This window comes from Octopus bimaculoides, chromosome 1, assembly GCF_046866305.1.
Source record: "Octopus bimaculoides isolate indiv1 chromosome 1, ASM4686630v1, whole genome shotgun sequence".
Classification (NCBI taxonomy): Eukaryota; Metazoa; Mollusca; class Cephalopoda; order Octopoda; family Octopodidae; genus Octopus; species Octopus bimaculoides.
Window position 1 is genome coordinate 121,639,618 of NC_142928.1, and position 13,068 is coordinate 121,652,685.

General features: G+C 33.4%; 1 protein-coding gene across 3 annotated transcripts in view; it reads left to right on the forward strand.

Moving 5' to 3' along the window:
* Positions 1-13,068, forward strand: part of LOC106870855 (beta-galactosidase) — a 157,660-nt gene that overhangs the window by 5,151 nt on the left and 139,441 nt on the right. The gene's annotated exons all lie outside the window — the stretch shown is intronic.

Below are 13,068 nucleotides of genomic sequence, written 5' to 3' on the forward strand. Positions count from 1 at the left end.
TATATATAACTTTTATAAGTAATATTCTAAAAGAAATATTCCAAAAGAATATATAACTGAACTTATGTTGAGTGCTCAATTATCTTGAGCAAATAAATGTGTATATATGTGTGTTTTTATATCATTAATAAATTTGTAGAACTCATCAATAATATATTCAGGAAATCAATATTTAATATTTTGAAAGATATACATCCAACATAACATGGTAACATAATAAATTTAAAAGTTTAAAACATAAATATACGGAATATAAATATGAATACATATAAAAATCTAAAAATAGATATATATATGTTTAAATATATATGCGTATAAAAATTTATGTATAAATAAGCATGAATATTATAAATTCTAAAATATAAAATATAAAGAAACCCAAAGTTTAAAGAATAAAATATCTTACGATCGTTTCGCGGATATTACTACAGTCACAAAGTGATCTAAAGATCTTATTATTAGTAATTCCGTTCTTCAGAGATGCATTAAGAACCCTTTATATACCTATATAATATTAAAATATTAGAAATATTAAAAATTAAGAATACTAAAAATTAAAAATAATAATAATATATACTGTCTTTGTCACGTTAGTCCTTCTGAAGTGTGTAAAATGTGTTCGTTTCTTCCTTTGTTGAAGTTTCGAGTGTTAAACATTTATTTATATAAGAATTGGTATATTTTTTTAAAGTATAGAAGATCTCAGCGAATTTCATCCTGCTATTATACGTGTTGGTAATCTTGTAAATCCGATTCAATATATATATATATATATATATATATATATATATATATATATATACATATATATATATATATATAATGTGTGTGTGTGTATATGTATATAGCCCTGAGATTAAAGAATGCTATAATCAAAAGTTTGCTAACTATGACTGTCTTTTCTTTTTTCTTTTTTTTTTTTTATTTCAGATGTGATATAAAATAGTAAAAGTCTATCTTCAATCTTAAGAATCATTAATTAAGCCTGTGTCCCATTTTCTGAAACATTAAGTGAATGAAAGAGTACAAAATCCATTGCTGAACAAAATAGCAGTCCATTGCATGGTTAATCCCCAGCTGCTACTAGTACTTGTCATCAACTGAGTGGACTGAAGCAGTGTAGGATAAAGTGTCCAGCTCAAAAATGCAATACACTGTCAAGTCTAGGAAATGAACCCATGATCTTATGATCATGAGTCCAACACTCTACCTACTAAATTACATACCTTTATCAGATGCTGTACATAACCAACTAAATTAACAATCACTTTTTTGTTTCTATTTTTACTTTTTTTAAAAGATATTGTAGTATAATTTTTTATAGATATCCAGGCTTATTTCTAGGAAACTGAACATCCACATAGCAACTACTTTGTTAACTTGAACATGCCTGAAGCAAGTTGTTTTTTAATTTTAATGTATTATTTAGTTCAAAGCAAGTCAGTGGGTTGGCAGAATCATTAGCAAGCTGGACAAAATGCTTAATGGCTTCTGGCTTTATGTTCTGGGTCCAAATTCCATCAAGATCAATTTTACCTTTCATCTTTCCTGGGTCAATAAATCATGTACCCTTTGAGTACTGGGCCCAATGTAATTGACTAGCCTCCTCCCTCAACATTTCAGGCCTTGTGCCTGTGGTAGAAAGAATTATGCAATTCAAAAAACAAGCACTAGAAGTAAGGTTGATGCAGTTAATGTTTTATTTGAAAAGGTTGGAAAATTTATCGTTTGGGAGGGAACAGTATTTAGATGCAAGCATGACTGTGTCATTTAGATGTTCCTTTTGCATTTATGTGAATTGCTTTCAATACCATTGCATGGTACATTGTGTAAGAGTTTTGTACCATAGCCTGAGGTGGACCCAAATCTTATTAATGAAATTTGGAGACATAGTTTTTGTTTTGGGGTGTAGACTTAATCCATTCTCTCAGTTTTATAGCATCCCCTGGCCCTCAGGAACCTTTAAAGAATCCATTCTGTTGCAAGCATTTAAACCAGCTCTTCAGTGTGATGACTTACACCCTCCCTCCTAGAAGTCTTGAAGGGTCATAAAAGAGCATAGACACTTTTCTTTCTCCTCTATCTAAGCCTGAAGCCAGTGGTTCTCAAGCAGGGTCTGTATGGCTCTTGGGGTCCATTTAAGATTTTGTTGTTAAAATTTGTCTGCAATAAATTTGCTATACTTCTATGATTCTCCAAGTATTTTAACAATTTGTTTAATACAATTCCTAATAAGCACAGGCATGGCTGTGTGGTAAGAAGTTTACTTCTCAACCACATGGTTCCTAGTTCAGAATCATTGTGTGGCACCTTGGGCAAGTGTCTTCCTCATGCTGACCAAAGCCTTGTGAGTAAATTTGGCAGATGGAAACTGGAAGAAACCTGTCATATATATATATATATATATTTATGTGTGTGTGTCTTTATGTCTGTGTTTGTCTGCTGCCTAAGCAAAGCAACCACTCCCATCTTCTTAACATACAACCTGAGCTCATTAAACCCTCTGGTACTACAAGTCAGCTAATTGGTCAAATCTGCAGCAATTCTGCACTTCCTACTTTTGGAAGCATCTCTGATCTATTTGAAATAATTAAGCCGGTGTCTAATACTTATTCTTTGTAAGCCTGATACTTATTTATCGGTTTCTTTTGCTGAACAGCTAAGTTACAGGAATGTAGCACACCAGCATCAGTTGTCAAGTGATGGTGGGACGACAAACACAGACATTTATGTGATTAGTAGGAAGAAGATTAGAATAAAATCTATAAATAATACAAACGAACAGCAAAATATCTTAATAGCAACTTTATGTTCCACAAGGAGATCAAGAAAATTAAATATTAATAAATTACAAGGGATTGATTCACTCTTTGAGATTACATCAGCTTTCCTAGGTTAGCCTTTACCTTTCTTAAAACAACAAAAGAGAAATTATGAGATTTATGCCTTTCCCAAAAGTTTTTGTCAAGCCAGTGAAGAAAAATAGTTCCTGCTGAAAATTGCATGTGTCATGAAGATGAATTATTCAGAGTTTATTTTGGTGTCTGTTCCATTCCAGTGTGAAACTTGTATCCATATCTCCATACTAATAACATAGTAATTTCAATAGACATAGGCCTGACTACATAGTTAAGAAGTTCACTTTGCAGCCACGTGGTTTCATGGTTGATCCTACTATATGACACCTTCAGTAATGTCTTCTACTAAAGCTTATAGCTTGGGTTGGCTAATGCATTGTGAGTAAAATTTAGTTGAAGGAAACTGTACAGGAACTTGTTTTGTGTGTGTGTGTGTAGATGATTAGATGAATACATATAAATACACACATATATATATATATATATATATATATATATAGAGAGAGAGAGAGAGATGCATGCATACATATATACATGTATAGGTGCAAGCATGTTTATTTCTGTATTAACATTGCTAGGGCAGCAGTGACATTGTTTGTCTCATTTGTAAAGGAAAAGGAAAAGTTTGTTCTACTAGAAAAAACAGTGGTCGCAACAGGAATAGAATCTGATCATAGAATACTGACTCAATGGAAGAAGCAGATGCAAAAACAATGATGATACTTATTGTTTGTGGCAGACTGGTGCCTTGCAAAGGTATTTCAGTGCACCATGGATTTTTAAATATAAAATTTAAGGCAACAGAACATTCATGCTAATACTTGAACATCTTGTAAGCAATAGTTTTCCATATTTAAAAAAAAATCTTAACTTTAAAACAGTTTGGCTTAAGTTTCCTGGTGACATTCACCAGTAGATGTTTTTTTATTTGTTTAATTTCCAGTGTGTTTTCAAATCAAAAAAGATTGAGAGCCATTGATCATTTTGCATGGTGGTTTCAACCTGGTTGTCCACAAATATCTGAAAGTCCACAATGATAATACTGGGGTGAGAGGAGCCCGTGAGCTATGCTCAAAATTTTAATAAGGCTGCCGTGTAAAATGCATGATTATTCAGTTGAATATATTTTTAAACTGAAAGATGAAACTGGGAAAACAAGCTTGATATTAGTTTGAGTAGACAGACCTTTTTCAAAATCCTGGGGTCTAATAGAAAATTCATTTAAAAGAAAAGGGTTTTAGATAATGAAAGAGTTGGGAGCCACTGATCTAGTGCATTATTTCTAGCTAAACTCGCTCACTTTACCTATCTCTCCTCATGTGTCACTCCTCCTGGATAGGATATTGTACATCATAGCTTAATAAGATCCAGAAGGCCTGTTGGTATCTATTTTGAAGAGTAAATTGAAGTATTGATCTTGAAAGATTTGTAAAGACCATAGATACAAAGCTCTTCCTCCATATCAATTTGATGCAAAAAGAGACAAAAAGCAAATGTTCCACTCAGAAACTTGAATTAAACATCTGCTGTAGATATGAACTTGTTACTCTTGAATAGATAGTCTGACCCATCATTTCACATCATCATATAAAAAGGAAAAATTAATATAAATATTGGTTTGTTTCGATTATTTATTTTATTCTACTTATTTATTTCATTAAATATATTTTATATTTTACATAATTAACTGAATAAATTTCATTTTAACATTTTACTGATACTTATTTTATTGACCCTTGTGGGATGATTGGTTAAAATTGAGCCTCACAGAAATATGATCCCAGTTTATAGAATTACATGAATAAAAATAGATTTTTATTTAGGCTCAAGGCCATAAAATATTAAGAAAATCCTAATACATTACTGGGACCGTTCTTTTTCAACTCTAGAGAGATGAAAGGCAAACCCTGGTTTAATTTGGATACATGACATTATTTCTATTGTTTTCTCAGAGAAGGAAGAACTATACTTATAACCTTTATAGGGCTTCTAGATTAGTGGAAGGATGAGAAGTCACTTTCAGACTGGCCCAAATTCTTGGAGCATAGTGAACTGTAATGAAGGCACTTAGGAGTCTGATGGTGGTGTTAAACTGAATGATAGATTATGTCTACCACCTAAAAACAGTCAAACTCCATCTGATGTCTGATGAGTTCCTTCCCATTTTTCATCTCTACAATCTTATTCACAAGGCTTTGGTTGACTTAAGGTGCTATGCGGTGAAATCAAACAACTAAATGATCTGAACTATATCAACATACCTGTACTACATAGTAAAAGGATATTGATAAATACAGCAAGGCTACTAATCTTTCACACTGTATTATTTTCACCAACACACTATCCTAATAAATCATAGATGCTTTCCTTTTTTAACAAAAACACATAATTGTAGAGTATATGCGGCAATGGTCTAGAAAATTGGCAGAGATACAACATTTTTAAGTACATTAAATGTACTGATGCAATCAATAGTGTGGATAAGTCAAGACTAAAGACAACTGACTGCACTGGTGGCTCACAGGGAAAGAAAAACAAGTTCTGTTACTAGGAAACTACAGCAAAGAAGAGAAAGAACCACTGATAACAAAAGAGGGTTGTATACATTAAAAAACCTTTTTTGAAACCTGCTTTGGCAAAATAGAATTTTCTTTTGTGAAATCTTTGAATTTATTCTTTAGCTTTGAAGTGGTTGCAAAAATGTTTGAAATACTACCAGGAGATTGTCTTTAATTTTTTGTAACTCCTAATGCAGTAATTAGTCAAACACTCTTGAAAATTTAATTTGATTGTTCAAACAAAATGTAAATTCTAATTTACACCTTGTTTGAACATTAATAAGTTTGTTAGACCTGACTTTTGCTGTTGTACATGAGATTATCATAGCGAGGACATGTGTAAACTGAGTACTTCCAAAACTTACAAAATATGATCATGAATCCAGCTGTTTATTACTATCAACAAACCTGTCATTTTTATTTTATACCAGCACTAAGTTATAAGGTGCTATAGTGAGCCACAGATTATCAATGCAGACTTTTGCTTTGATCACTTGGCCATTTGTCAGATGACAGTTGATGGCAGTTTTTCAATACATAGCTAACCTACATTCATTTGTGAATCTTTTGACATCCCAATCAATGTATGAAACAATTGACACTCTCTCTGTTGAGAGAACTGAGAAAACAATAGTTTCCTTCTATAATCCTTTTCTCATATGTATTTTCTCCCATGAATCTCCAAATTGAAAATTAGCTCTATCAATATAAATTATCATTATTTCACCAATTTAATAGGACCTTAAAAGATTACAGGCTATGCTCTAAGTTTTCATATAAATTAAGGTGAAAATTAACACCAATGAATATAAATAAGTTATTTCACTTCCAATTTTTGGTGTCTAATAAATCAAGTTTTTTTATTTTTATTTTAACTGCACACTCTTAAAGTTTTAGTGCTAAAAGATGGAACTGGTTCATAATCATTAGACATCATCTTCCTGAAAAGTCAGGCTGAATCAAGAACTGCCAATCATTCATCAGGGTACAGCTCATGTATTTAGCTGGAGCTGCTACTTCCTACATAAACATTTTAGATTGCAACCAGAAAAAAGTCGTCTGGCCATATTGTGAAGTTTCTTTCCCAAAACAGGACAATCAATACCATGCCGAAATACAGTGTTTTATTCCCCACTATGTTGCTTCTATTATTACTTCAAAAGTTCACAGTCCTATAAACTCTGGCTAACTGTACAACTTTCTCAACCTAAACTCATCTAATTCTCTTTTTTCCTTATCATCACTACTTTGTCTTACTCATCAGATCCTGCACTATATGGGTTAAACAACAATATCAAGTTTCAGAATACCCTCACTCCCCAATTCTTCACTGTATTTCATTAAATGACAAAAATTCAAATTAAATATCAACAACTTAATTCAACCTCACCATTTTGGGGAGGGATTTTTCAGTTCATCCAAATCTAGTGAGGTTAAAGCAGTTGATATTTAAGCAGTTGATATTTACTTGAAATAAATAATAATAATAATAATAATAATAATAATAATCTCAAGCTCAAAATAACCATAGGACATTTAGAGAAACTCTGCCAGTTGTCTTTCTATGTAGAATTCTGTTTTCTTGATGAAAATGGCAGAAATATACTATTTATGGAGATTAGAGAGGAACTAAAGATACAAAAGGCTTGGAAAGGTGTTGTTTTCGAGAACTTAATATGCTGTGATTGAATTCATTGAAAATTCATGTTCCAGTATTTCTAGGAGTAAATACATTAGAGAGATGTAATGTTACTTTCTCCAGACTGAAAAGGAGAAATTTGAATTTATCTCTACCAAGTAACAAAACACTTCAAGCTAATCAAGGAGCTACAATGAAGTTGCTCAACTTGTTAGTAATAGCAAGCAATTTACCATACGTTGCTGATCTCTAATTATAGAGAGTACCTGTGGAAGAGGTAGATCTGGGAAGTAGTGATGACAAGTGATTGAGACTTCTGGTGAATTGCTGTGCTTGAGAGGACATGTCAAGCTAAGCAGAATTGTGGTTGTGGTCAGTGCTGGTGACACATGAAAGGCATCCATGCTGGTGATGCATAAAGGGCACCTATGCTAGCGACACATAAAAGGCACCCATGCTAGTGACACATAAGGGGCACCTGTACTGGTGATATGTAAAAAGCAGCCATGTTGGTGACATGTAAAAGACACTAGTTAACTCTGAGAAGTGGTTAGTGTTAGGGCATCTGACCATAGAAACCGAACCAAAACAGACTGGAGCCCGGCACAACTCTCTAGCTTACCAGCTCCAGCCAAACCATCTAACCCATGCCAGTATGGAAAGCAGATGTTAAATGATGATGATGATGATGATGATGACTTCTGGAATGCCTTTAACTCTTTTGTTACCAATGCACCTGATGTTGCCCTTAATTCTATGATGCAAACTTCCTGTTCAAAGTGATCTAAATTAAAACCTTCCATTTAAATTACATGTTAATTTGTGTTCTAAACTCCAGCTTAATCATGGCAAACTTAGTTTACTAAATTCTTCATTATTTCAAAAATCAATTGAAACAAAGGAAGTTGTATTTCAACAGAAAAAACAATAATGAAAAGGTTAATCACAGATTTTCCCAGACCTGAAGCTACAAGAGTTTACACAAATTCACAACATATAATGACACTGAAATAAGTACATCACCTGTAATTTCATTGAAAGGTAATTACTTTGCTAGCCAATACATCATTAATAAATTTATTGCTACAGCAGCTTAAAGAAATGATCTTTAACTGTGGAGGGAACCTGTGGAAGAGGTAAACCCAGGAAGATGTGAGATGAGGTGGTGAAACATGATCTTTGGATGTTGAGTTTCATGGAGGTAATGATGAGTGACCAAGACTTTTGGTGATTTGCTGTGCTCAAGAAGATACGTCAAGCTAAATGAAATCATTAGTTGTGCCAGTGCCAGGAACACGTAAAAGGCACCTGGTACACTCTGTGGAATGGTTGGCATTAGAAAAAGTATCCAACCATAGAAACCAAGCCAAAACAGACTGGAGCCTGTTGCAGCTCTTTGGCTTACCAGTTCCAGTCAAACTGTCTAACTCATGTCAGCATGGAAAACAGATGTTAAACGATGATGATGATGATACCAAATATATTCTTTTCTACTCTAGGAAATTCTTGGGGAGGAGGCTAGTCGATTAGATAACCCCAATACACAACTGGTACCTAATTTATCGACCCCAAAAGGATGAAAGGCAAAGTTGACCTTGGTGGAATTTGAACTCAGAGTGTAAAGACAGACGAAATACTACTAAGCATTTTGCCCAACGTGCAAACGTTTCTGCCAGCTTGCTGCTTTCAATAATACCAAATATATTGTTAAATGTATCACTAAACATTAGTTAAAGTTTTTATTCATGGTGCAAATATGTCACATTTCATAATCAAAGACAAAGAAATTAAACGCAATGGTCTAGAAAATTCACATCATAATAAAAAAAAAGAAAGAAACTAAAATCTCACCATCTGAAAAATTTTGAGAAATCTTGAAAAAGGAGAAATCTTGAAGAAATGAAGTAATAATTGGACAGTATGTCACTAGTGCTGAAAAATTTGAATTCAAAAAGAAATATAAAAATAGTGCAGCAAAATCTAAAGTGTCGTTGATGAATATCAAAATTGTTAAGATATTGCATTATTTGTAAAGCAAGTTCATGAATTTCTTGATTTTGAATATGTTTTACAAGAATTTTGCTCAGAAAAAATGTGTTGCAACCAATATTGTTATATAAGTTCTATAAACACTTTGGTTGTTGTTTGTCTATATTTCACTTCTTTTTCCAAAACAGTTGATGTTTGAAAATGTTTTTTTCCTTCTATTTAAAATAGAATAATCCTCTCATTGCATCACTGCACTTTTCAGTGATCCTGTTTTTAAAAATCAATATTGATGTGTTTTTTTTTCCGACTTCTATCCTTTATCTTTTACTTGATTCAGTCTTGTAAAATAAGGGTGCATCTTATAAACCAGCAAATCCATAACCAAATATCCAAATAGCCTGATACTTATTCTATCAGTCACTTTTGCTGAATTCTGCTAGGTAATAGATGTAAACAAACCAGCACTAGTTGTCAATTGGTTGTGATGGTGGTGGAGGAGGGAACAAACACACACACACATATTTAAACCCAAATGCATACACACACATTTATACATATATATATGTTTCATGTTATGCTTGTAAGCAATGTGTGTTACTGGAATTTTCAGCTCAAGAGACACAGAGCAAACTACTCCAAATCCTTGTAAGAATATCTGCAGAAATGGAGTTGGGACAGGCAGGTTTGTAATGGCATTGAGTTGTATAATCTCCTAATATAATAATGAGTATAGTGTTGATATATATATATATATATATATATATATATATATATATATATACACACATATATATTTGTCCCGAATCATGCCAGATGCAGAGGGGGAGAGAAAATAGTAATTCAGTGAAAGAGAAGTAGGGAGAGTAATAGCCCTGACTGAGAGGGAGTGAGAGAAAGTAATAGCAATGAGAGAAAGGAAGGGATAATAGATGAATAAGGAAGGAAGGGGTGAAAAAAAATCAGTTTCAACTCTGTGTCAGTATATGTGTGTATGTATGTGCATCTACAAGGGAAGTATGTGAATGTTTGTATGTGTGATTATTAAGTACCTTATTTTCTACCTTATTTATTATATAAACTACTACAATTAGCCATCATTATTGACGGCATGTGGTCAGCTAGTGTACGATAATGAAATCAAACCAAATTATATTTTGCAAGCATTTAATGTTTCAGATGAATTTCCTGTTATCTGTTGTGCAATAATCTGAAGCATAAATATCAAATACTTTCAAAATATCCTTATTTGGTTTGACTTTACTATATATATATATATATATATATATATATATATTATTTAAAACAGTTTGATTTGGTTCCATATGACTTAAAATTTTGCATGCCTCTGACAGAAGCCCATCTTTTTTAGGCTTTAGATTACTGAATATATATATATATATATGTGTGTGCAATGAAGTCAAACCAATTTTATACATATATATATATATAAATATATATATATATATATATATATATATATATATATATATATATATATATATATATATATATATATATACACACACACACACACACACACACACGCACACAGATGCTTCTTTCAGTTTCTGTTTACCAAATCCACTTACAAGGCTTCGGTTGGCCCAGGGCTATATTAGAGGATATTACCTAAGATGCTGTGCAATGGGACTGAACCCAAGACCATGTGATTGAGAACCAAACTTCAATAATTATTTCTCTTTGAATCACTTTTTCATTGTTAATAAAATGTGATTTGCTTCTCAACCACATGGTTCTGGGATCAGTCCCACTGCATGGAACCTTGGGCAAGTATCTTCTACTATAGCCTCAGGCTGATCAAAGCCTTGTGAGTGGATTTGATAGATAGAAACTGAAAGAAGCCCATTGTGTATATATATATAAAATATATGTATGTACTATATCTCTATGTGTGTGTGTCGTGTCTGTGTTTGTCCCACTCCCATCACTGCTCGACAACCAGTGTTGATGTGCTTACATCCCCGTGACTTAGCAGTTTGGCAAAAGAAACCAATAGAATAAGTACCAGGCTTTAAGAAATAAGTGCTGGGGTCAATTCATTTGACTAAAACTCTCCAAGGTGATGCTCCAGCATGACTGCAGTTAAATGACTGAAGCAAGTAAACGAATAAAGGAATATTTACTTTGTAAATAAAAACTTTCAATAATGTTTATTTTTGCAGATAAAAAGCGTGATAACATAAATGACCTGATGATGAATCTAGTGGCATTAGCAATATCATTAACGCATGATGGAATTACTAGAATGTACTTACCAGGATGTGATTACCTATGATGAATTTACCAAAAAGAACCAAAACTGGGATAGTCATTGCAAGCATAGATCTAGATCATCCTTGATAGGAGGCTAAAAAGCAAACAACAACAACAATATCGATGATGACATCACCACCACCACTACCACCTGTTGATAATAAATTGCTCTTGTTGAGGCAGTAAGAGAGCCTCTTGTTGCTCAATCTGCAAGAAAAAGCAGCAAAATTTCTTTTAACCATATATACCATATTTGGTGTGGAGGCGCAATGGCCCAGTGGTTAGGGCAGCGGACTCGCAGTCATAGGATTGTGGTTTCAATTCCCTGACCGGGCGTTGTGAGTGTTTATTGAGCGAAAACACCTAAAGCTCCACGAGGCTCCAGCAGGGGATGGTGGCGAACCCTGCTGTACTCTTTCACCACAACTTTCTCTCACTCTTACTTCCTGTTTCTGTTTTACCTGTATTTCAAAGGGCCATCCTTGTAACACTGTGTCATGCTGAATATCCCCGAGAACTACATTGAGGGTACACGTGTCTGTGGAGTGCTCAGCCACTTGCACGTTAATTTCACGAGCAGGTTGTTCTGTTGATCGGATCAACTGGAGCCCTCGTTGTCGTAACCGACGGAGTGCCAACCATATTTGGTAAGGAAATAATAATATATTGGACAATGTAATCTTAACATACCTCTGAAATGGGCAGGGTGATGGTTGTGGTTGGAATGTGTTTGATAATAAATTTACTTAGCTAGCCTAGAGTTTAACATCAACATCAAAACCAACACCACCACCAGCAGCAACAATAACATCAAGAACAGAAGGGGTCTGAGCCAATGAGGAGCCTCTGTACAGTCACTTGATCTATTAGAAATAGTAGCCAAATCTCTCAAATAATGCATGTTCTTGTCTTGAAAACAGAAGGGCAGCCACATTGGTTAATGTAGTCCTAAATAAAAACTGGTTGGTCATGGTTGAAATTACTCAACCAGGGTTAATCTAAGGCAAAACACCAATAGCAGATAATTCAATGCATGTGCCTTTATAACAGGTGTTGGTAAACAGGAATAGATTACCTGAAATAGAATGAATTAAAAATTTTTAGTGGGTAACACATGCAATATGAGAGACACTTTTCTTATAGCCTCAGGATATACTATATTAATGTTTTGCTCCTACTGATTTCTATTGATTCTTAGGAGGTGTTTATGTTTTTAATACTGTTGACACTGCTGGCTTGAATAATACTGCTTAGGTGTCAACACCATAGTAATATCTATTCCGCAGCTGATGAAAGGAATATATATATATATATTTGATATGCTTATTTGTTTATGTTTTAACACTTGATACTGCTGGATTGAATGGTGCTGCTCAGGTGTGGAAACCATAGTGATATCTGTTTGGTAGCTTATGATGGAAATATAGTATATTTGATACGTCTGTTTGTGAATTTTTTTATGTCATGGGGTCTCGTTATTCTAAGTTGTCCTTCATTCTCATAAAGTTGAAAGTGTTTGTGGATTCCTGGTTTATGGCAATTAATTATATTGATATTGGTTGATTTATTTTATGGACAATCTTATTAGGATTGGATAATGCTTAGATAATTGTTTCTAGATTTGAGAGGTTCTGTGGCATGTAATGTAATTATGTAACTAAGAAGTGCTGTTATTGCTAGGCACTTTGTGTTGACATTTTTAACTCTTCTACATTTAAACCAGCCATATCTGACCAAAATAATCTTCCTG